Source organism: Papio anubis, chromosome 10 (genome assembly GCF_008728515.1).
Source record: "Papio anubis isolate 15944 chromosome 10, Panubis1.0, whole genome shotgun sequence".
NCBI classification, from domain to species: Eukaryota; Metazoa; Chordata; class Mammalia; order Primates; family Cercopithecidae; genus Papio; species Papio anubis.
The window spans coordinates 84993187-85016971 of record NC_044985.1 but is presented as its reverse complement, the minus strand read 5'-3'; the positions used below and the strand labels follow the sequence as shown (position 1 = coordinate 85016971).

General features: G+C 40.8%; 1 protein-coding gene across 4 annotated transcripts in view; it reads right to left on the bottom strand.

The window, feature by feature from the left end:
• The window catches only part of CASP8 (caspase 8), a 58492-nt gene extending 39313 nt beyond the window's left edge, over positions 1–19179 (bottom strand). Inside the window, exons 1-2 of one of the 4 annotated variants that reach the window (XR_002516233.2) lie at positions 19000–19154; positions 18510–18606 (exon numbers count right to left, since the gene is read on the bottom strand). The gene's annotated coding sequence lies outside the window, so the exon portion shown is untranslated. Of the gene's footprint in view, positions 1–18509; positions 18607–18878 lie in introns of all 4 variants that reach the window. The other 3 variants (XM_009182771.1, XM_009182772.2, XM_017946779.3) reach the window with 3 other exon arrangements.
• Between the last annotated feature and the right edge of the window lie 4606 nt (positions 19180–23785).

Below are 23785 nucleotides of genomic sequence, written 5' to 3'. Positions count from 1 at the left end.
CTTCATCAGTCATCCCTTTGGTGCTAAGCATGGATTTTTTTGCCTGCAAAAAATAATCACTATCAACTTGAGGCTTCTAATTCAACATTTTCCATAAAGTGGCTTTGTTGCTTTGCCTGGCTATTTTCAAGGGATGAATATCAATGTATAGAAGAGAAACTTTTTTTTTTTTTTAGTCATCAGAGGATCCAGGCCAGATTACAGCCCACCTCCCTGGAGGATAGTCGGAAGATGCTACCCTCACCCATGTCACAGTGGGTGGGGAAAATTCCCCCAACTGACAGGACCTGAGCGCCTATGAACCCATGAGCCAGGGTACAGAGGAGGGAGAAGTGGGAATCTAACCTTCCTTCTCTCTCTCCTACAGAATAGACTGTGTGACTTCCAAGTCACTAAATTCATTGATATGCCTGCCCAGGCAGTTCCCCACTGAATTTGACAAAATGATGGATGTGTCCCCACAACTAAATATTTTGTTCCTGTGCCTCTGGATGCTGCAAACAAACATTTCTGTAAACATGGATTTACCTAAGCTACCCCAACCATATTAATCTGCACACGATGCAATGCTGTGACTGGACTCTGACACTGCAGGAGCAGAACGCATTCTGAGACGTCAGCTTGCTCCTGCCCAAGTTGAAGGCAACTGGAACATCTGGGAAAAGGGGACTGGAATCCACCATCAGGGCTATTATGGCCTCATTAGTGGAGACATTTGCTCCCATCTTACATGGACTTTTCAATTCCACTTAAGGATTTTGCCAAAGAGGAGGGACTTCTGCCTGGTTGACCCCTGTGGTAATTTATGACATTTACACTCTCAGCACTATATGTGTTCCCTTGCAGTGTTACTTCCTGTACCAAAAGCATGCCTGGCCAGGTGCAGTGGCTCACGCCTGTAATCCCACCACTTTGGGAGCTGAGGCAGGTGAATCGCTTGAGGTCAGGAGTTTAAGACCAACCTGGCTAACATGGTGAAACTCCGTCTCCACTAAAAAAAATACAAAAATTCGCCGGGCGTGGTGGTGAGCGCCTGTAATCCCAGCTACTCGGGATGCTGAGGCAGGAGAATCGCTTGAACCCAGGAGGCGGAGGTTGCAGGTGAACCAAGATCACGCCATTGCACTCCAGCCTGGGCGACAGAGCGGAACTCTATCTCAAAAAAAAAAAAAAAAGATGGACTCCAGACAATTCCCATTGTTCAGTCATTTAACTAGAAAACACTGTGCACAACCTGTCTTTGACCCTCACTGAGGTCATGAATGCTGCTGTTTCAGCTTTGGAGGCACGATGGGCAAGCCTCAATTCCCAGGCCTAACGAGTGTTGAATAAGTACATAGTCCTTGACATACTGCTGGCCAAGCAGAGGCCCATGCAACTGGCAACACTTCATGCTGCGTCTTGATCAGCGAGACTGGCAAAGTAGAACAGTTCATTGTCAGGCTTGGGAAAAAAGCCTGTCTCTCTAAAGTAGACTCAATGGGCTATGGGAACAAATGGTCACACTGGGGCTCATGGTTGTGTTCTATATTGCAGGCAGGCCTGATCATCCTGCTAGGAGTGGTCTTGATCCTGACCATGGTCCGTTGTAACTGCAGACTAATAACCTGGCTCCTAACACAGACCATCAAAATCCAACCCATTCAGGTCCGTGATGGGGTAGCCTATGTTTCTCGCTTGGGCTCTGAAAAAAAATCAAAGGATGGAGTTGAGGAATTATTTGGGCTCCAGGCTAAAATCCTATGTGTAATCTGTCAGGCCCAGCCATTGGGAATTACAAAGGCTTCACCTGGTAGGCCAAACAGGGGATTGCTGCCCCCGGACCCCTCACTCCCTCCACAGACTTGAACAGACTTGGTGCATAATCCATGCATGGCAGGTCCTTGAGGGAGCTGAGTCAGCACTCAGCCCATCGCCTCCTGCATGCCTCGGGACAGCCATGCTGTTAGGCGTATTAAACTAACTTATCAAATCACCTAACTTGTTCAATTGGCCAGGCCCTCCAAAACAGTGTGGAACAATACATTAAGAATGATATTATCATGTTCTGAGTTTAATGAGAAGCTCTCCAAAATTTCCTAATTAGTATGATTTTTGATTTGGGTTTCTGGTAGGTAGTTTTATCAAGTTAGGGACTTTTCCTTACCTATTAGCTTCCTAGCAGTTGATAAAAATCAGAAAGGGGTATTAAATTATCAAAAAGAAATGTCAGGATCTTTTGAGATGATTATAGAATTTTTCTGTCTCAGTTTCTTAAAAGTAAATTATTTACATTATGTGTGCAGATTCAAGGCTATGTGCACTTCGCAAAGTGAGTTGGGAAATTTCTTCTGTATCCTATAGCTGCCTCAATAACAGAAATTTTCTTGCGTGTAAATTGTTAATTGCTTTTAATTAAATGGAAATTAGGAAATCGACCTTTTTATGTATAGGAATCCTTTTCTATTGCTTTATCAATTATATTTTATTGTAGTAAGAACATTTAAGCAAGATCTACCCTCTTAGCAAATTTTTAAGTGTACAATACAGTATTGTTGACTATAGGTACAATGTGCAGCAGATCTCTAGAACTTACTCATCTTGCTTAACTAAAACTTTATGCTTGTTGACAGGCAACTCCTCATTTCCCCCTCCCCAGCCCCTGGCAAAACCACCATTCTACTCTTTGATTCTATAAATTTGACTACTTTAGATACCACATGTAAGTAGAATCACACAGTATTTGTCTTTCGGTGACTGGCTTATTTCACTTAGCATAACGTCTTCAAGATTCATCCATGTTGTCACATATTATAGAATTTCCCTCTTTTATAAGACTGAATAATATTCCATTTTATGTGAATACCACGTTTTCTTTCCCCATTCATGTGTCCATGGATATTTAGGTTGTTTGCACATCTTGGCTACTATAAATAGTGCTGCTATGACCATGGGAGTATAACATATTTAGAAATCAAGAAGTATGGTGCTTCTAGCTTTGTTCTTCCTCAAAACTGATTTAGCTATTTGTGGGCCTTTTTATACTTTAGAGGTTTTTTTCTGTTAAAAAAAATCCATTGGGATTTTAATAGAGATCACACCAAATTTGTAGATTGCTTTAGGTAGTATATGCAATAGACTGATGTTTGTTTTCCCTAAAACTCACATGTTGAAACCTAATCCCCAATGTGTTGGTATTTGGAGGTGGGACCTTTGGGAGGTGATTAGGTCATGAAGGTAGAGCACTTATGAATGGGACTAGTGTCTTATAAAAGAAATCCCAGCACGTTCCATCACCCTAATTCCATGAGGACACATGGAGAAGATGGCCATTTATGAACTAAAAAGCAGGCCGTCACTAGATAGCAAATCTGCTAGCTACTTGATCTTGAATTTCCTAGCCTCCAGAACTGTGAAAAATAAGTTTCTGTGTTTTGTAAGTCGCCAGTCTATGGTATTCTGTTTTAGCAGGCTGAATGAACTAAGGCACTATATATGCATGGATTTATTTCTGATCTCTCTCTTCTCTTCTGATGGCCTACATGTTTGTTTTTATGCTATTCCCATGCTGTTTCAATTACTATAGCTTTGTAATATATTTGAAACATATTATGAATCCCATATATGAAAAGCTCACATCTAACATCATACTCAACAGCGAAAATTTTCTTATATATGGTCTTAATGATGTTGAGACTCTTTCTTTCTATTTCCAATTTGTTGAAAGTTTTTTTTTTAATCATGAAAGGGTATTAAATTTTGTCAAATGCTTTCTCTGCATCTATTGAGATGATCATGTGATCTTTATATCCTTTACCCTGTTAATATATCATTTCACATTGATTTATTTTTGCATATTGATCCATACTTGCATCCTAGAGATAAATCCCACTCGGTCATGATGTATGATTATTTAAATGCACAGTTGAATTTGATTTGCTAGTATTTTGTTATGAGTTTTTATATCTATATTCATATATTCATCAAGGATATTAACCTGCAGTTTTCTTTTCTTGTGGTGTCTTTGTTTGGTATTGGTGTCGGGTTAATGTTGGCTGCATAAAATGAATTTGGAAGTGTGCCCTCTTCTTCAATTTTTAAAAATAGTTTAAGAAGAACTGGCATTAATTCTTCCTGAGATGTTTGGAAGAATTCACCTGTGAAGCCATCTGGTCCTGGACTTCTTCGTTTTGGGAACGTTTTTGATTACTGACTAAACCTCCACATTAGTTACAGGTCTGTTCAGACTTTGTATTTCTTCATGATTCAGTCATCATAGATTGGAAGGTTTTATGAATTTATTCATTTCTTCTAGATTATCCAATTTGTTGGCATAGAATTGTTCATTGTAGCCTCATGATCCTTTTTATTTCTGTGGCATCAGTTGTAATGTCTCCTCTTTCATTTCTGATATTGTTTATTTGAGTCTTCTTTCTTACTTAGTCTAACAGGATTTGTTGATTTTGTTTATCTTTTCAAAAAAACAATTCTTTTGTTGTTCTTTTCAAAAAATTTGTTGATTTTTTTTCTATTGCTTTTCTATTCTGTATTTTCTTAGTTTCTACTCTAATCTTTGTTATTTCCTTCTACTAATTTTGGGCTTAGTTCCTCTTCTTCCTCTTCTTCATCTTCTTCTCCTCTCCTTGAGGCACAAAGTTAGACTGTTTACTTGAGATCTATCTTCTTTTTCACTGCAGATGTGTATTGCAAGAAAGTCCCTCTTAGTGCTGCTTTGCTTAGTACTGCTTTTATCCTGTAAGTTTGGGTATGTTGTGTTTTTCTTTTTATTTATCTCAAGATGTTTCCTAATTTCTGTTTTGATTTTTTTGGCCTAATTGTTGTTCAAAAGTACGTTGTTTAATTTCCACATATTTGTGAACTTTCTATGTTTCCTTCTGCCATTGATTTTTAGTTTCATTCCATCATGGTCAGAAAAGATACATGGTATGATTTCAATCTCTTAAATTTTCAAAGACTTGTTTTGTGACCCAATATGTGATCTACCTTGGAAAAAGTTCCATGTGCATTTGAGGAGAATGTGTGTTCTGCTGCTGTAGGGTGGAACGTTCTGTGTATTTCTGTTCAGTCCATTTGGTCTATGATGTTGTTTAAGTCCCCTTTTTCTTTATTAATCTTCTGTCTGAATGTTTTACCCATTATTTAAAGTACAGTGTTGAAGTAGGCATCATAGTTCTGCTCTTCTAAAGGGGAATGATTCTAATGCTTCTCTGTGGGTAGGGGGAATAGGAAAAGACAAAAATAACAGAAATTGTAAGACAGTGAATGACCTTAAGAATTCTTTTCTGTCCTTGCAGACAATGGACCCTGAAGGAGAAGAGTGTTCCTGGGCCAAATCTGCATGCATACACACAGTTTGATCTGCCTGGTTTATGAGGCATTCACATCTAGGCCTTACCTCCCACATGCTAAAAATGGGTCTATTTGAGTAACATGGGTGCTTCAAAAGTCTCTGTGACTAATTTGAGGAGAAAAGGGGCACAGATGCAGAGGTAACTAGAAGGGATCATAAGTCCCCAGAATGCTCTGAAACTAGGGCCTTGCTGGTATCAGAAAGAAGGGCAAAAGAGAGCCAGACCTCAGGAACCTGGTTTCACTTATCAACAGACAAATGCTGTCCCAGCTCGCATCGGAAGCCACCAGGGACAATATCAAAAGTTTCACAATCACGCTGCAGTGTGAGCTTCCCGAGAGCAAGCTCTGGGAGGAGCCGGGTAAGGATTGCCCGCCACCTGTGACGCCTCAACAGGGAGGAGCTCCTTGCTTGAAAAGGGAGAAAACTGCCAAACTGGAGATGAAGGAAACTGAAAGAAGTAGCCACTAAGAAAAAGCAACATGAACCCAAAGCACAATCAATCCAAGGTAACTGAGAATCCAGGAGAAAACAAATTAGAAAAGTAAACTGGTAAGTGTCTACGTAACTCCTTAAAAGGTTTGTTATAAACCAAAAAGTAAAAATCAAATCAGCCAACAACAACCAAAAAAAACCACTGGATATTAGATGAAGATATCCAATAGTGGAAGACAAATGCATTTTTAAGAAGTAAGGAAACAACTGGGTGCAGTGGCTCACACCTGTAATTCCAGCACTTAAGAAGCTAAAGGTGGGCGGATTATTTGAGGCCAGGAGTTCGAAACCAGTCTGGTCAACATGGTGAAACCCCATCTCTAATAAAAATACAAAAAATTAGCCAGGCATAGTGGCAAATGCCTATAGTCCCAGCTACTCGGGAGGCTGAGGCAGGAGAATTGCTTGAACCCACGTGGCGGAGGTTGCAGTGAGCCGAAATAATGCCACTACACTCCAGCCTGAGTCACAGAGTAAGATGCCTTCTCAAGAAAAAAAAAAAGAAAAAGAAAGAAAGAAGGAAAGAAAGAAAGGGAGAAAGAAAGGAAAGAAAGGAAAAAGAAAGGAAAGAAAGGAAAAAGAAAGGAAAGAAAGAAAGAAAAAAAGCAAGAAAAATAAATAAATAAATGTTCTAGTGTTTTATTGTTTCCTACGCTGAGGTGGGAGCGAATATTCTCTGAAATTTTCTTGTAGGTAACCTTTAGAAAATTTGAATGATATCCCATATATTCCAGGCATATCTTCTCAAACACAGCAAGTTCCCCACTTGCCCCACAAGATGCCCCAAGCCTTCTCAAGGCTCCTCTGGGTCATCTGGATTTCAGCTCAGCCTTAGTTTCCTGACAACATCATGTTGTTCTGTCATACTTTTCTCTTTTGCCTCCCTTGTTATTTGTTACCCCGGCTTGGAATACTCTTTCCTCTTTGATATCTCCAAAGTGTGAATCCACACAACACTGTCCACTTCCTCCAGGAAGTCCACCCGGACTGCTCCCACCTAGTATATCTCTTTCACGTTCTTGCACATTCAGTCAGAAACCTATAGCTGCTCTCCATTTGCCAAGAGGTTGTTTTCTAAGTTTATACCAAGGTTGCTTGATGAGATCGCAAAATGCCACTTCCCATTTTCCCCTAGCTGGTTTTTTAACCCATGTCATGCCTGACATCTAAACCTACTGCTTGATCATTACACAAGGCTGGCCCACAGACTGCTTTGGCACAAAGACCAAAGACTACTAGGCTCAACGTTAATTCCTGTCTTTCTGGGCCAAGATAACCAGAAGACACAGAGCCATCCACTGATGCACCAGTAAATTAATGACTTTACAAACCAGCATGCATTCTTGCAGGGAGTGTGTGCGAGTGGGAAAAAAACTGTCTGGGTATCAAAATGATTCACCAAGCTGTACATTTACAACTTGTGAATTCTTCAGTATTTATGTAAGGTTTCAACACAAATTTTACATCAGAAAATCAACATGACTCACTCCGGTCTTCTAATTTTCTATTTTTCTTCCAGGACTTTGCTGGATGTTTTCTTTTCTTTTTCTTTTTCTTTTTTTTTTTTTTTTTTTCTCTGAAGATCTGCTGGAGAGATGTTTTCATAAAGATAAAGAAAAGGGTCTGGACAAGGTGGTTCATGCCTATAATCCCAGCACTTTGGGAAGCCGAGGCGGGCAGATCACTTGAGGTCAAAAGTTTGAGACCAGCCTGGCCAACATGTTGAAACCCCATCTCTACTGAAAATACAAAAATTAGCTGGGCATGGTGGCAAGCGTCTGTAATCCCAACTACTCAGGAGGCTGAAGTGGGAGAATCTTTTGAACCTGGGAGGTGGAGTTTGCAGTGAGCCAAGAACTTTGCACTGCACTCCAGCCTGGGCGACAGAGCAAAACTCTGTCAAAAAAAAAAAAGAGAGAGAGAGAAAAGGGTCATACTGGGGAAAAGGAACAAACACAGACACACTGAAAAGAATCCAGATGGTTAATAATATGACAGAGAATCGGAGACTATGAAGATTTAATTCAGAGGGGTGAGGATAGAAATAACTTGGCACTGCTTTTCAGCTAAATGTATTCTTTACTTGAAAACTTCTGTCTGACCAGGCACAGTGGCTCACGCCTGTCATCGCAGCACTTTGGACAGCCGAGGCAGTTGGATAGCTTGAGCCCAGGAGTTCAAGACAAGCCTGGGAAACATGATGAAACTCCATCTCTACAAAAAGTGCAGATTAACCAGGTGTGGTGGTGCACACCTTTAGTCCAGCTACTAGGGGATGGGGAGCTGAGGTGGGAGAATCACTTGAGCCTGGGAGGTTGAGTCTGCAGTGGGGCAAGGGTGCAGTGAGCCAAAGTCACACAATTGCACTCCAGCCTGGGCGACAGAGCCAAACTCTGTCTCTGAAAAAAAGAGACGTTTTAGTAGAATTTTCATGTTGGCTTGCTGCCCTCTGGTGGGTTTATTAGGGTTTATCACAAACACTGTGGGATTCACTCTGGCAATGACCATTAACATAAAATACCGATGGTTCTTGGGCATAACTCTCCCCCTGGGAAGTCAGATCTTTGACTTCACGGAGTCAGGAATTTGTTATTGGCCTGGACAACAGAAACATATCTGGAAAATCCCCAAATATTTGGAAATGAAATAACACAACTCTAAATAATCCATGGGTCAAAAAATAAATCAAAAGTAAATTATGAAGTATTGAATTAAATTAAAATCAAAACAAAATATCAAAATGCTGCTAAAGCAAAGCTAGGGAAAATTTACAGAACTAAATGCCTAAAAGGAGCAGAGGCGGGGAAGGGCAGGAGAACAGGATTCAAGAGGGCATACGAAATATTTTGGAGATAATATATATGTTCACTATCCTGTCTGCAGCGATAGTTCCACCCATATATATACAGTCATATGGCACTCAATGACGGACGTAAGTTCTGAGAAATGCATCATCAGTGATTTCGTCTTTATGCCAACATCATAGAATGTACTTACGCAAAACCTAAATGGTATAGCCTACTACACACCTAGGCTATATGGCCTAGACTATTACTCCTAAGATGCAAACCTACAGAGCATGTTACTGTATTGAATATTGTAGGCAACTGTAACACAATGGTAAGTATTTGCATATCTAAATATGTCCAAACATAGAAACGGTACAGTAAAAATATAGTATTATAACCTTATGAGACCACCATCATATATGTCGTCTGTCATTGACTGAAATGGCACTTGAATATATGAGTGTGTCTATATGACTGTATATATGTGTCATACATATGTCAAAATTTATCAAATTATATACTTTATATGCCATTTGTTGTATATCAATCATATCTAAGTAAAGCTGTTTTAAACAGCACGTGGCTGCACTATTAGTCAGTACAACTCAAGTGCAATTACTAAGACAATACTAAAAGCATATATAATTAACAAGCTAATAAAGGGGTAAGGTGAACTTTCTAAAATTACTTAATCCATCTAAAAGAAATGAAGAAAGTAAAGAGAACTGATGTCACAAATAGAAAACAACTGGAAATATAGTAGATTTTAGCCCAATTATATTGATAATTACATTAAATGAAAATGGACTAAATACTATAAGAAAAGTGCTTTCCAGAATACATTTTTCTAAAATAAAAGAAAAACCTGAACAATATACCACTTACAGCAGACATATTTCAAGCATAAGAACATGGAAACACTGACAGTATAAGGATGGAAAAAGATGTACCAACTGATGTCATTATACTAATATCACATAAGGCAGACATAAAGGAAAAATGATATGAATTTAAAATGAGAAATTGACAATCCACAGTCATAGTATAAGATTTTTATGTTCCTTTCTTGATAATGGGTAAGAAAGACGGACAAGCAGTAGAGTTATACAAGATTTGAACAACACAATTAACTTTGACCTAAATAACATAAAATCTTGACCCAAATAACATAAAATCAATTATGTTAGTGCCTTTCTTTCCTCATTCATAAAGTCACTACCATAATGATTCCTGCTGGCAAAGTCCCAAGATGGCCAAATAGAAACAGCTCCAGTCTACAACTCCCAGCATGAGCAATGCAGAAGATGGGTGATTTCTGCATTTCCAACTGAGGTACCGGGTTCATCTCACTGGGTCTTGTCGGACAGTGGGTGCAGCCCACAGAGCGTGAGCTAAAGCAAGGCAGGATCGCCTCACCTGGGAAGCACAAGGGGTTGGGGAATTCCCTTTGCTAGCCAAGGGAAGCCGTGACAGATGGCACCTGGAAAATCGGGACACTCCCACCCTAATACTGCACTTTTCCGAGGGTCTTAGCAAAGGGCACACCAGGACATTATATCCCGCACCTGGCTTAGAGGGTCCCACACCCACGGAGCCTTGCTCACTGCTAGCACAGCAGTCTGAGATCGAACTGCAAGGCTGCGGGGGAGTGTCCGCCATTGCTGAGGATTGAGTAGGTAAACAAAGAGGCCAGGAAGCTCAAAATGGGTGGAGCCCACCGCAGCTCAAAGAGGCCTGCCTGCCTCTGTAGACTCTACCTCTGGGGGCAGGGCATAGCTGAACAAAAGGCAATAGAAACTTCTGCAGACTTAAACATCCCTGACTGACAGCTTTGAAGAGAGTAGTGGTTCTCCCAGCATGGAATTTTGAGATCTGAGAATGGACAGACTGCCTCCTCAAGTGGGTCCCTCCCAATAGCGGCCAACTGCCACCTCATACGGCCAGGTGCCTCTCTGAGACGAAGCTTCCAGAGGAACAGGAAGCAATATTTGCCATTCTGCAATATTTGCTGTTCTGCAGCCTCTGCTGGTGACAGCCAGGCAAACAGAGTCTGGAGTGGACCTCCAGCAAACTCCAACAGACCTGCAGCTGAGGGTCCTGACTATTAGAAGGAAAACTAACAAACAGAAAAGACATCCACACCAAAACCCCATCTGTATATCACCATCATCAAAGACCAAAGGTAGATAAAACCACAAAGATGAGGAGAAACCAGAGAAGAAAAGCTGAAAATTCTAAAAATCAGAGCGCCTCTTCTCCTCCAGAGGAACACATCTCCCACCAGCAACGGAACAAAGTTGGATGGAGAATGACTTTGACAAGTTGAGAGAAGAAGGCTTAACATGATCGATAATAACAAACTTCTCTGAGCCAAAGGAGGTTATTTGAACACAACACAAAGAAGCTAAAACCCTTGAAAAAAGTTTAGACGAATGGCTAACTAGAATAAACAGCAGAGAGAAGACCTTAAATGACCAGATGGAGCTGAAAACCATGGCACAAGAACTATGTGATAAATGCACAAGTTTCAGTAGCTGATTTGATCAAGTGGAAGAAAGTGTATCAGTGATTGAAGATCAAATGAATGAAATGAAGCAAGAAGAGAAGTTTAGAGAAAAAAAGTAAAAAGAAACAAACAAAGCCTTCAAGAAATATGATACTATGTGAAAAGACCAAATCTACATCTGATTGCTGTACCTAAAAGTGATGGGGAGAATGGAACCAAGTTGGAAAACACTCTTCAGATACTATACAGGAGAACTTCCCCAACCGAGAAAGGCAGGCCAACATTCAAATTCGGGAAATACAGAGAACGCCACAAAGATACTCCTCGAGAAGAGCAACTCCAAGACACGTAATTGTCAGATTCGCCAAAGTTGAAATGAAGGAAAAAATGTTAAGGGCAGCCAGAGAGAAAGATCGGGTTACCCACAAAGGGAAGCCCATGAGACTAACAGCGGATCTCTCGCAGAAACTCTACAAGCCAGAAGAGAGTGGGGGCCAACATTCAATATTCTTAAAGAAAATAATTTTCAACCCATAATTTCATATCCAGCCAAACTAAGCTTCATAAGTGAAGGAGAAATAAAATCCTTTACAGACAAGCAAATGCTGAGAGATTCTGTCACCACCAGGCCTGCCTTACAAGAGCTCCTGAAGGACCACTAAACCTGGAAAGGAACAACCGGTACCAGCCACTGCAAAAACATGCCAAATTGTAAAGACCGTCGATGCTAGGAACAAACTGCATCAAGTAACGAGCAAAATAACCAGCTAATATCATAATCAGAGGATCAAATTCACATATAACAATATTAACCTTAAATGTAAATGGGCTAAATGCTCCAATTAAAAGACACAGACTGGCAAATTGGATAAAGAGTCAAGACCCATCAGTGTACTGCTTTCAAGAGACCCATCTCACGTGCAGAGACACACATAGGCTCAAAATAAAGGGATGGAGGAAGATCTACCAAGCAAATGGAAAACAAAAAAAGGCACGGGTTGCAATCCTAGTCTCTGATAAAACAGACTTTAAACCAACAAAGATCAAAAGAGACAAAGAAGGCCATTACTTAATGGTAAAGGGATCAATTCAACAAGAAGAGCTAACTATCCTAAATATATATGCACCCAATACAGGAGCACCCAGATTCATAAAGCAAGTCCTTAGAGACCTACAAAGAGACTTAGACTCCCACACAATAATAATGGGAGACTTTAACACCCCACTGTCAACATTAGACAGATCAATGAGACAGAAAGTTAACAGGATATCTAGGAATTGAACTCAGTTCTGCACCAAGCACACCTAATAGACATCTACAGAACTCTCCACCCCAAATCAACAGAATATTTATTCTTCTCAGCACCACATCGCACTTATTCCAAAATTGACCACATAGTTGGAAGTAAAGCAGTCCTCAGCAAATGTAAAAGAACACAACTTATAACAAACTGTCTCTCAGACCACAGTGCAATCAAACTAGAACTCAGGACTAAGAAACTCACTCAAAACTGCTCAACTACATGGAAACTGAACAACCTGCTCCTGAACGACTACTGGGTACATAACAAAATGAAGGCAGAAATAAAGATGTTCTTTTAAACCAATGAGAACAAAGACACAACATATCAGAATCTCTGGCACACATTTAAAGCAGTGTGTAGAGGGAAATTTATAGCACTAAATGCCCACAAGAGAAAGCAGGAAAGATCTAAAATTGACACCCTAACATCACAATGGAAAGATCTAGAGAAGCAAGAGCAAACACATTCAAAAGCTAGCAGAAGATAAGAAATAACTAAGATCAGAGCAGAACGGAAGGAGATAGAGATACACAAACCCTTCAAAAAATCAACAAATCCAGGAGCTAGTTTTTTGAAGATCAACAAAATTGATAGACCACTAGCAAGACCAATAAAGAAGAAAAGAGAGAAGAATCAAATAGATGAAATAAAAAATGATAAAGGGGATATCACCACCAATCCCACAGAAATGCAAACTACCATCAGAGAATACTATAAACACCTCTACGCAAATAAACTAGAAAATCTAGAAGAAATGGATAAATTCCTGGACATATACATCCTCCCAAGACTAAACCAGAAAGAAGTTGAATCCCTGAATAGACCAATAACAGGCCCTGAAATTGAGGCAATAATTAAGAGCCTATCAACCAAAAAAAATTCCAGGACCAGACGGATTCACAGCCGAATTCTACCAGAGGTACAAAGAAGAGCTGGTACTATTCCTTCTGAAACTATTCCAATCAACAGAAAAAGAGGGAATCCTCCCTAAACCATTTTATGAGGCCAGCAGCATCCTGATACCAAACCCTGGCAGAGACACAAGAAAAAAAGAGAATTTTAGACCAACATCCCTGATGAACATTGATGCAAAAATCCTCAATAAAATACTAGCACACTGAATCCAGCAGCACATCAAAAAGCTTATCTACCATGATCAAGTTGGTTTCATCCCTGGGATGCAAGGTTGGTTCAATATATGCAAATCAATAAATGTAATCCATCATATAAACAGAACCAAAGACAAAAACTACATGATTATCTCAATAGATGCAGAAAAGGCCTTCGACAAAATTCAACAGCACTTCATGCTAAAAACTCTCAATAAATTAGGTATTGATGGGATGTATCTCAAAATAATAAGAGCTATTTATGACAAACCCACAGCCAATATCATACTGAATGGGCAAAACTGGAAGTATTCCCTTTGAAAACTGGCACAAGACAGGGATGCCCTCTCTCACCACTCCTATTCAACATAATGTTGGAAGTTCTGGCCAGGGCAATCAGGCAGGAGGAAGAAATAAAGGGTATTCAATTAGGAAAAGATGAAATCAAACTGTCCCCGTTTGCAGATGACATGATTGTATATTTAGAAAACCCCATCATCTCAGACCAAAAGCTCCTTAAGCTGGTAAGCAACTTCAGCAAAGTTTCAGCATACGAAATCAATGTGCAAAAATCACAGGCATTCCTGTACACCAATAACAAACAGAGAGCCAAATCATGAGTGAACTCCCATTTACAATTGCTTCAAAGAGAATAAAATACCTAGGAATCCAACTTACAAGGGATGTGAAGGACCTCTTCAAGGAGAACTACAAACCACTGCTCAACGAAATAAAAGAGGACGCAAACAAATGGAAGAATATTCCATGCTCACGGATAGGAAGAATCAATATCACAAAAATGACCGTACTGCCCAAGTTAATTTATAGATTCAATGCCATCCCCATCAAACTACCAATGACTTTCTTCACAGAATTGGAAAAAACTACTTTAAAGTTCATATGGAAACAAAAAAGAGACTGCATTGCCAAGACAATCCTAAGCCAAAAGAACAAAGCTGGAGGCATCATGCTACCTGACTTCAAACTATACTACAAGGCTACAGTAACCAAAACAGCATGGTACTGGTACCAAAACAGAGATATAGGCCAATGGAACAGAACAGAGCCCTCAGAAATAATACCACACATCTACAACCATCTGATCTTTGACAAACCTGACAAAAACAAGAAATGGGGAAAGGATTCCCTATTTAATAAATGGTGCTGGGAAAACTGGCTAGCCATATATAGAAAGCTGAAAGTGGATCCCTTCCTTACACCTTATATAAAAATTAATTCAAGGTGGATTAAAGACTTAAATGTTAGACCTAAAACCATAAAAACCCTAGAAGAAAACCTAGGTGACACCATTCAGGCCATAGGCATGGGCAAGGACTTCCTGTCTAAAACATGAAAAGCAATGGCAACAAAAACCAAAATTGACAAATGGGATCTAAGTAAACTAAAGAGCTTCTGCACAGAAAAAGAAACTACCATCAGAGTGAATAGGCATCCTGCAGAATAGGAGAAAATTTTTACAATCTACCCATCTGACAAAGGGCTAATATCCAGAATCTACAAAGAACTTAAACAAATGTACAGGAAAAAATCAACCCCATCAAAAAGTGGGCAAAGAATATGAACAGACATTTCTCAAAAGAAGACATTTATGCAGTCAACAGACACATGATAAAAAGCTCATCATCACTGGCCATCAGAGAAATGCAAATCAAAACCACAATGAGATACCATCTCACACCAGTTAGAATGGCGATCATTAAAAAGTCAGGAAACAATAGGTGCTGGAGAGGATGTGGAGAAATAGGAACACTTTTACACTGTTGGTGGGACTGTAAATTAGTCCAACCATTGTGGAAGACAGTGTGGCGATTCCTCAAGGATCTAGAGCTAGAAATACCATTTGACCCAGCCATCCCATTACTGGGTATACACCCAAAGGATTATAAATCATGCTGCTATAAAGACACATGCACACGTATGTTTATTGCAGCACTATTCACAATAGCAAAGACTTGGAACCAACCCAAATGTCCATTAATTATAGACTGGATTAAGAAAGCATGGCACATATACACCATGAAATACTATGCAGCCATAAAAAAGGATGAGTTCATGTCCTTTGTAGGGACATGGATGAAGCTGGACACCATCATTCTCAGCAAACTATCGCAAGGACAGAAAACCAAACACCGCATGTTCTCACTCATAGGTGGGAATTGAACAATGAGAACACTTGGACACAGGATAGGGAACATCGCACACCAGGGCCTGTTGTGGTGTGGAGGGAGGAGGGAGGGATAGCATTAGGAGATATACCTAATGTAAATGATGAGTTAATGGGTGCAGCACACCAACATGATACATGTATACATATGTAACAAACCTGTAGGTTGTGCACATGTACCCTAGAACTGAAAGTATAATAAAAATAATAATAATAATTCCTGCATGCGAAGGTTATTATGAGAATCAAATGAGTTAATACATGCAAATTCTTAGAACAGCTCCTGGCATGCAGAGTAAATTTATAATAATTAGAAACTTAACTGAGAAATAAAAGCATAAGTATATTGCTTTCATATAGTAGACACATTACATAAAAATGCATAAATTTTTATTATGTGGTCACATTACCTAAAAATGTGAAATTAACCAGGCATGGTGGCTCAGGCCTATAATCCCAGCACTTTGGGAGGCCAAGGTGGGTAGATCACTTGGGGCCAGAAGTTTGAGACCAGCCTGGCCAACATGGTGAGATCCCCATCTCTATTAAAAATATGAAAAAAAATTAACCAGGCATGGAGGTGGGTGCCTGTAATCCCAGCTCCTCAGGAGGCTGAGACACGAGAATCACTTGAACCCGGGAGGCAGAGGTTGCAGTGAGCCGAGATGGCACCATTGCATTCCAGGCTGTGTGACAGAGTGAGACTCTGTCAAAAAAAAAAAAAAAGAATTAAATAGCAGAAGAGACAGCTTTAAATGTTCAAAATGGTACCACAGGGAGAGGAACTGGGAAGTGGGGAGTAGTGAGATCTCCCACTGCTGAATGAATGCTGCCGTCTCCTTCTCTTTCTCAGTCAGGAGTATCTGGTAATACCTATTCCTTGCGCCAACTAGGAAATCACTGACTTCCGGCCAATCATTTATAGTCTGCTCCATTCCCTTCCCAATGTTCCCAGACAGAAAAGCACATGTGCAGATTAAAGCACAGACTCAGATTAAAAAGAGTTCCTTTATATTATACTAAAATCACTGATTGCTAACCAGGGCTCGTTTTAGAACTTTCCCTAAACTTTCCCTAAAGTTTTGAGCTTTCATAGTTGAATCAGCACTGGGCACCTCAGATGCTGTCTCTCAGGGCATCCTGGCCTTCAACACAAATGTCACCACATTGCCCACTTCAGTCATTCCTAAATGACTTTGACAATATTTGTCATATTCCTTATTACTGGTTCTTTAATTTCCTGTATTTTTAATTGGCTCTCTTTACTGAAATAAAAATTTACATGAACAAAGTTTTTTAAATGAACATTTTATATCACTACCACAAATGGAAAAGCACTGCATTTGCTACAAAAGAGGAACTATAAAAAATAAATAAAATAAGAATGTAACACCATTACTAAATTCCAGCTAGATACTATTGCTTACTCTTTTGTCAAAAAGGGAAATTAGCATGTTTTGAGACATGATAAGATATGTTAGCCCTGGCCAAGCATGGTGGCTCATGCTTGTAATCCTAGCACTTTGGGAGGCCAAGTAGGGTGGATCACTTGAGATCAGGAGTTCCAAACCAGCTTGGCCATCATGGTGAAACCCAGTCTCTACTAAAAATACAAAAAATTAGCTGCGTGTGGTGGCATGCACCTGTGATTCCAGCTACTCAGGAGTTTGAGGCAGGAGAATCGCTTGAACCCAGGAGGCGGAGGTTGCAGTGAGCCAAGATCGTGCCACTGCACTCCAGCCTGGGCGACAGGGCAAGACACCATCTCAAAAAAAAAAAAAAAAAAAAGAAGAAAAGAAAAAAAAATGGCTGGTGCGGTGGCTCACACCTGTAATTCCAGCACTTTGGGAGGCCGAGGTGGGCGGATCACCTGAGGTCTGGAGTTTGAGACCAGCTTGACCAACATGGAGAAACCCCATCTCTACTAAAAATCCAAAATTAGCCAGGCATGGTGGTGCATGCCTGTAATCCCAGCTACTCAGGAGATTGAAGCAGAATTGCTTTAACCTGGGAAGCAGAGGTTGCGGTGAGCCAAGATCCTGCCATTGCACTCCAGCCTGGGCAACAACAGCAAAACTCCATCTCAAAAAAAAAAAAAAAAAAAGGTAAGGGAATCATAAAGAATAACTGGCCAGGTGCGGTGGCTCACGCCTGTAATCCCAGCACTTTGGGAAGCCGAGGCGGGCGGATCATGAGGTCAGGAAATCGAAACCATCCTGGCTAACACGGTGAAACCCCGTCTCTACTAAAAATACAAAAATTAGCCAGGCACGGTGGCACACGCCTGTTGTCCCAGCTACTCAGGAAGCTGAGGTGGGAGAATTACTCAAACCCAGGAGGCGGAGATTGCAGTGAGCTGAGATCTCGCCACTGCACTTCTGGCTGGGCGATAGAGCAGACCGCCTCTCAGAAAAAAAAAAAAAAAAGAATAACTTTTCACTATGTGAGCCATTTTTGTTTAGTGCATAATGTCTGCATACTCCCCAGTATCCCCTGCAGCTCCTCCACAGTTGTGGGGTCCCGCCCTACAGGAAGACAATGCATTTTAGCTCAGAGTACAGGTCTCAAAAACTTGGCTAAATATTTCCCCCTTCCACTCATACCAGTGTACAGGGAACAATAATGGATTAATGGATTAATAACCAAAGAGAGGGCAGGTAGGTCCCAACTGGCATCTGCTCCACTCGGCCCACTGGTGTCTAGACAGGGCACAGTAATAGTGTTCACCACTTCTCTTTCCCCCAAACCTCCTCTGGAAATTCCAGGCTTACCTCAATATTCCCAAGGTTCAAGTGACCAACTCAAGGGCTCAGGCTGCCGAGGCCCAACCTCACGTGCCCGGAAAGTGGACGCACCCAGGGGTTGCTCCTGGAAGGAAGGAGAAATGACGGTGAGTAGAAGCCAGTGTCAGCCGCTCTAGCTGGGCCCTCCTTCTACTGATGTCTTGACCTGCAGTCCACAGCCTCTGGGCAAGGAACTAAAGTCGTTTTGAGCCAGCAGGGTCAGACTTCTAGAAGCAGCCAGCTAAGGTAAAGGATCTGTCCTTTACTCCCTGGAAAGCAGTCTGGAGAGGTGGAACCCGCCTAGACTTCAATATCAGACAGATCTGGATTCAAATCCCAGCTCTGCCTCTCACTTACTGAGGAATCTAAACAACTCCTTTTGTTTCACTCAGCCTCCATCTTTTCATGTGGAAAAGAACTGCTTGGTAAGGTTGCTGTGGGGAGTGAGTAAAGCAATATACGTAGTGCTTAATCTCACAGACAGCACATGCTCCAGAAATGCTCATTCTCTTGCCCACTGGTATTCCTCAGGCAGCCACCAGTCACCTTCTTCTGAAGCTGTTGGAGGGGTACGGGCAGGCAGGAAGCTCAGTCTGAACAACCCGACTTCAGATCAGCTCAGACACAAGGTGAAACAGAAACCGAAAGCTCAGAGTACATGACTTACCTCCTCCAAACCTTTGCTCCAGCCACTGCCACTCCCCAGAGAACGCCCTCCCCATCTCCTCCCACCCACTGCAGAGAGTGCTCACATTCTCCACTGTTTATCAGACACTTGTTTCTCACTGCCTGGCACTGTGAGTTGTCGTTTATTAACTAGTTTATTGTCTTCTTTGAAAAATAATTTTTAAAAAAAAATACCTTATCCATACACACAAAGCAGTCCCCCAATTCATGAATGGATATGCTTGTGGTTTGTATTTGCGTTTTAATTACTAAGCAATCTGGTTCATCCCTTTGTGCAAAGCATTGCCTTAGGTTGCAGTGTAGGAAACTGTATTAGCTCATCCTCACACTGTTATAAAGAAATACCGAAGACTGGATAATTTATAAAGAGAAGAGGTTTAACTGGCTCACAGTTTCACAGGCTGTACAGGAAGCATAGTGACATCTGCTTCTGGGGAAGCCTCACTGTATTTATTTATTTGAAGGACTGATTTTTTACAAAGTGAAAACCTCTCTCATGGCCTCTTCAATGCCTCCTTGAGGTCCCCACTGTTGACATTTTTATTCTTTCAGACTTTTTTCTAGGCTTATAAAGCCATAGTAATTCTTGCTCCGCCACTTACTAGCTGCATGACCTTGGGCAAGTTACTTAACGTCTCAGTGCCTTCCTCGACTCATTCATAAAGTAGCTATAGTGATTCCTGCATGTGAAGGTTATTATGAGAACGAAATGAGTTAATACATGCAAAATACTTAGCTCCTGGCATGCAGAGTAAAGACATAAATACATAATAACTAGGAACGAATATTGTTTTACATATATAGAGAGAAAGAAAGACATCACATATACCATTTTGTTTACAAAAGCAGGGTAAGTATACTGTGCCAGTATCAATCATTGTGTCGCATCTGAGCTCCAAGTCCACCCTGTTCTGTTTGGTGACACCGAGCTACATCCCATAAAAAGATCTCCTTTGCCAGGTGGCACAATTTTAGGCTTTGTCAGTAGAGGGCACCAGAGGGACGGTGCAAGGCCTAGCAGAGGACTGGGTTTCTCTTCCGGGTTCTGGTGCTTTTCTTCCTGCTCTTAATGCCATGACTGCCAGCAGCTTGTAGAACAACACCCAGTGGTGCTCACCTTCAGGGAACTTTGGCAGCCTCCCAGCGGGCAGCTTCCTGCTCACCAGCCGGGGCTTGCTGACTGCAGACAGCTTGAGTGCTCTTGTACCTTTAGCAGTTAGCCTCCTTTCACTAGTTAATAATTCTTCCTATTACATTTTCCCTTTCAAATTACTGGTGTGGTTTCCATCTCTAACTGGACCCTAACTTTAGCTCATGCTGAGTATCTATCAGATAGCTTGCAAAATTTATTTAACCATTCCCCTATTGAAGGGAAAGTGAGTATTACAGTTTCCAGTGTTCGACTGTTACACACTGTGCAGTAATGAACATGTGTTTTTCATCCACATGACTGTTTTTGAAAGAAAAAAACTCCTGGAAGAGGAATAAATCGTTCTGCCATAGGGTTGTGCATTTAAGTCTTTGAAAAATGTTGTGAAATTGCTCTCCCTATAAGGTTGCACCAATTTATATTTCCAAAAGTAGGTGAAAGTGCCCACTTCCCCACACCCTCACCAACCATTTTTCTTTAACATGTATTAATCTTAGGGGTAGCGTCTCATTGTTTTAGTTTATTTTGTGCAGTTACTAAGGAGATTGAATATTTTTTCATAACTTTGTTGCCTATTTTTATTTCTTCTGTACAACACTTGCTCATATCCCTTATTCATTTTTTAGTTGGATTGTCACTTTTTTATAATTCATAGAAATTCTTTGTTGATTCATTCCTAAAAGTATGTGTAGTTTTACAGATTTTATTAAGGGCCTTCGTTCTTAGTTATGTAGCAAACGTTTTCCCCTGATTCATTTCATGTCTTTTTTTATGTGATAAAATATGCATAACATAAAAGTTACCATTTTCATCACCTTAAGTGTACAGTTCAGTAACATTAAGTACATTAATACTGATGTGTAACCGGCACTCATCTCCAAAACATCTTCATCTTCCTAACCTTCATTGTATGTCTTTAAATGCATTCTTCGTGTCTTATATTATACAAAAGTTTTACATTTTTATCTATTCTAATTTATCAACCTTTTCCTTTATGACTTCTGGCTTTTACATCTTGCGTAGGGAAATTTTTGCTGGTGCTGTATTTTCTATATGTTCTTTTAATGCCTTTCTAGTCTTGTTTTAACGTTTATATCTTTAAGCCATTTGGCTTTTTTGTGCTGGTATGCATGGTCTGAGGTGGGCTTCTAACTTTACTTTCTTGTGGGAGGACCTGATTATCCTAATACCTTTTTTAAAAATTATCTTTTCGCTCGGTTCAGTGGCTCACGCCTGTAATCCCAGCACTTTGGGAGGCCTAGGCAGGCAGATCATGAGGTCAGGAGATGGAGACCATCCTGGCTAACACAGTGAAACCCCATCTCTACTAAAAATACAAAAAATTAGCCTGGTGTGGTGACGTGCACCTGTAGTCCCAGCTACTCAGGAGGCTGAGGCAGGAGAATCGCTTGAACCGGGGAGACAGGGATTGCAGTGAGTCAATATCACGCCACTGCACTCCAGCCTGGGTGACAGAGCGAGACTCTATCTCAAAAAAGAAAAAAAAAATCCATCTTTTTTTTTTTATTATTTTATTGTGTCACTTTTGCCAAAAAGTACCTGCCTTCTCTCCCAAAGCAGATTATCATTTCCTAGAAGGGAGGGACATTTCTTGCATCCGTAAGTTTCCTTCCAACCTGGCAAGTAGTACATATTGTACATGTTGGTTGGTGGTGTGACTGATAGGAAGTTGAATGAGAACTAGCACATTTTTAACGAAGCAAAGCAGCAGCTATCAGAACTCAGAATCAAATAAAAGCTGTCCCCCAATTCATGAATGGATATGCTTGTGGTTTGTATTTGCATTTTAATTACTAAGCAATCTGGCTCATCCCTTTGTGCAAAGCATTGCCTTAGGTTACATGTAGGAAACTGTATTAGCTCATCCTCACACTGTTATAAAGAAATACCGAAGACTGGATAATTTATAAAGAAAAGAGGTTTAATTGGCTCACAGTTCCACAGGCTGTATAGGAAGCATAGTGGCATCTGCTTCTGGGGAAGCCTCAGAGAGCTTTTATTCATGGCAGAAGGCAAAGCAAGGGCAGGCATCTTACATGGCAGGAGCAGGACCAAGAGAGTGCGGAGGTGCCACACACTTTTAAAAAACCAGATCTCATGAGAACTCTATCACAAGAACAGCACCAAAGGGATGGTGCTCACCCATTCATGAAGGATCCATCCCCATGATCCAATCACCTCCACCAGGCTCCACCTCTGACACTGGGGATCACCTTGACATGTGATTTGGGCAGCACCACACATCCAAACCATATCAGAAACAGAGAATGGGTAAGATATTGTTTCTGCCCTTATGAAGTTTGTGATCCCTAAATGCCCATCACTAAGGCGCTACTTAGAGCACTCATGATCCATACATTCAATGGCGCTGTAGCAGTCATGAAAAGGATCAAGCAGCTCTATATGTTCTGATACAGAACAGTCTCCAAGATATGTTAAATGAGCTAACCAAGGTGCAAAACAGTCTGCTAGTATTCGTGGGGGAAAAATGAGGGAAGGACACACATACACGTATGCTTATATAAGAATAAAATATCTCTGAAAGAATATTCAAAACATTAGAAACAATAATTATCTCCATAAAAGGAACTGAAGGTTTGGGGGACAGTGTGAAATTCACTTTTCCCCATGGACCGTTTTGTACTGTTTAAATTGTTTAACCATCTAGTTGTAGTTCTATTTCTAAATAAAGAAAATGGGAATTTTATAAGTATGTTTACAATGAAACAAGAAAGATGACACAGGTATACGTGAAACAGTAGGGGAGCAGAAGAGTGCTAAATTCAGAAGTCTCAACTTTGTTGCTCCAGTATCACAAGGTGGTGCTGTGAAGGGAAGTTTCCGTCTTGCTGTAGGGCGTGGTCAATCTCAGGCGATGTGGCTGGAGGGCAGGCAGAAGGAAGCCTCTGGAAAGAACTAGGAAATGCTGCTCCACCTGTGCGTGGGGGTCGAGGTGTCTGTGCAGAGATGGCAGTGGGCAGGAAGGTTGCTGAGATCTGAGTCTGTTTAGCACCCCACACTGTTCTCTTCCTGCCCCTGATTTCCATTGTCTTTTCCAGAAATTTCAACATCCTACTGAGCACAAAGAGAAATAAAAGGGGAACTCTGATTGAGTGGTTTGTCACACGCAGGGACCTGAAGAGTCTGAACACCGGCATAACTTTTTTATGGGCAGCTGTACTTTCAATTCCTGGCAGAATGACTCACATTTCTCATCAGTAATGGAGTAGTCTATTTTTTTATTTGTTTACAATCTTCAAGATAAACCAAGCCCATTTCTCACAGGCCTGAAACTGTTGATAAAGTTGACTTATCCTTGATGTTTCAAGATGGTAACTCAAGTGGAGAGACTGTGGCTCGTATCTCCAAAGCTACTTAGCTTCTCTGGGCCTTGATTTTCTGATCT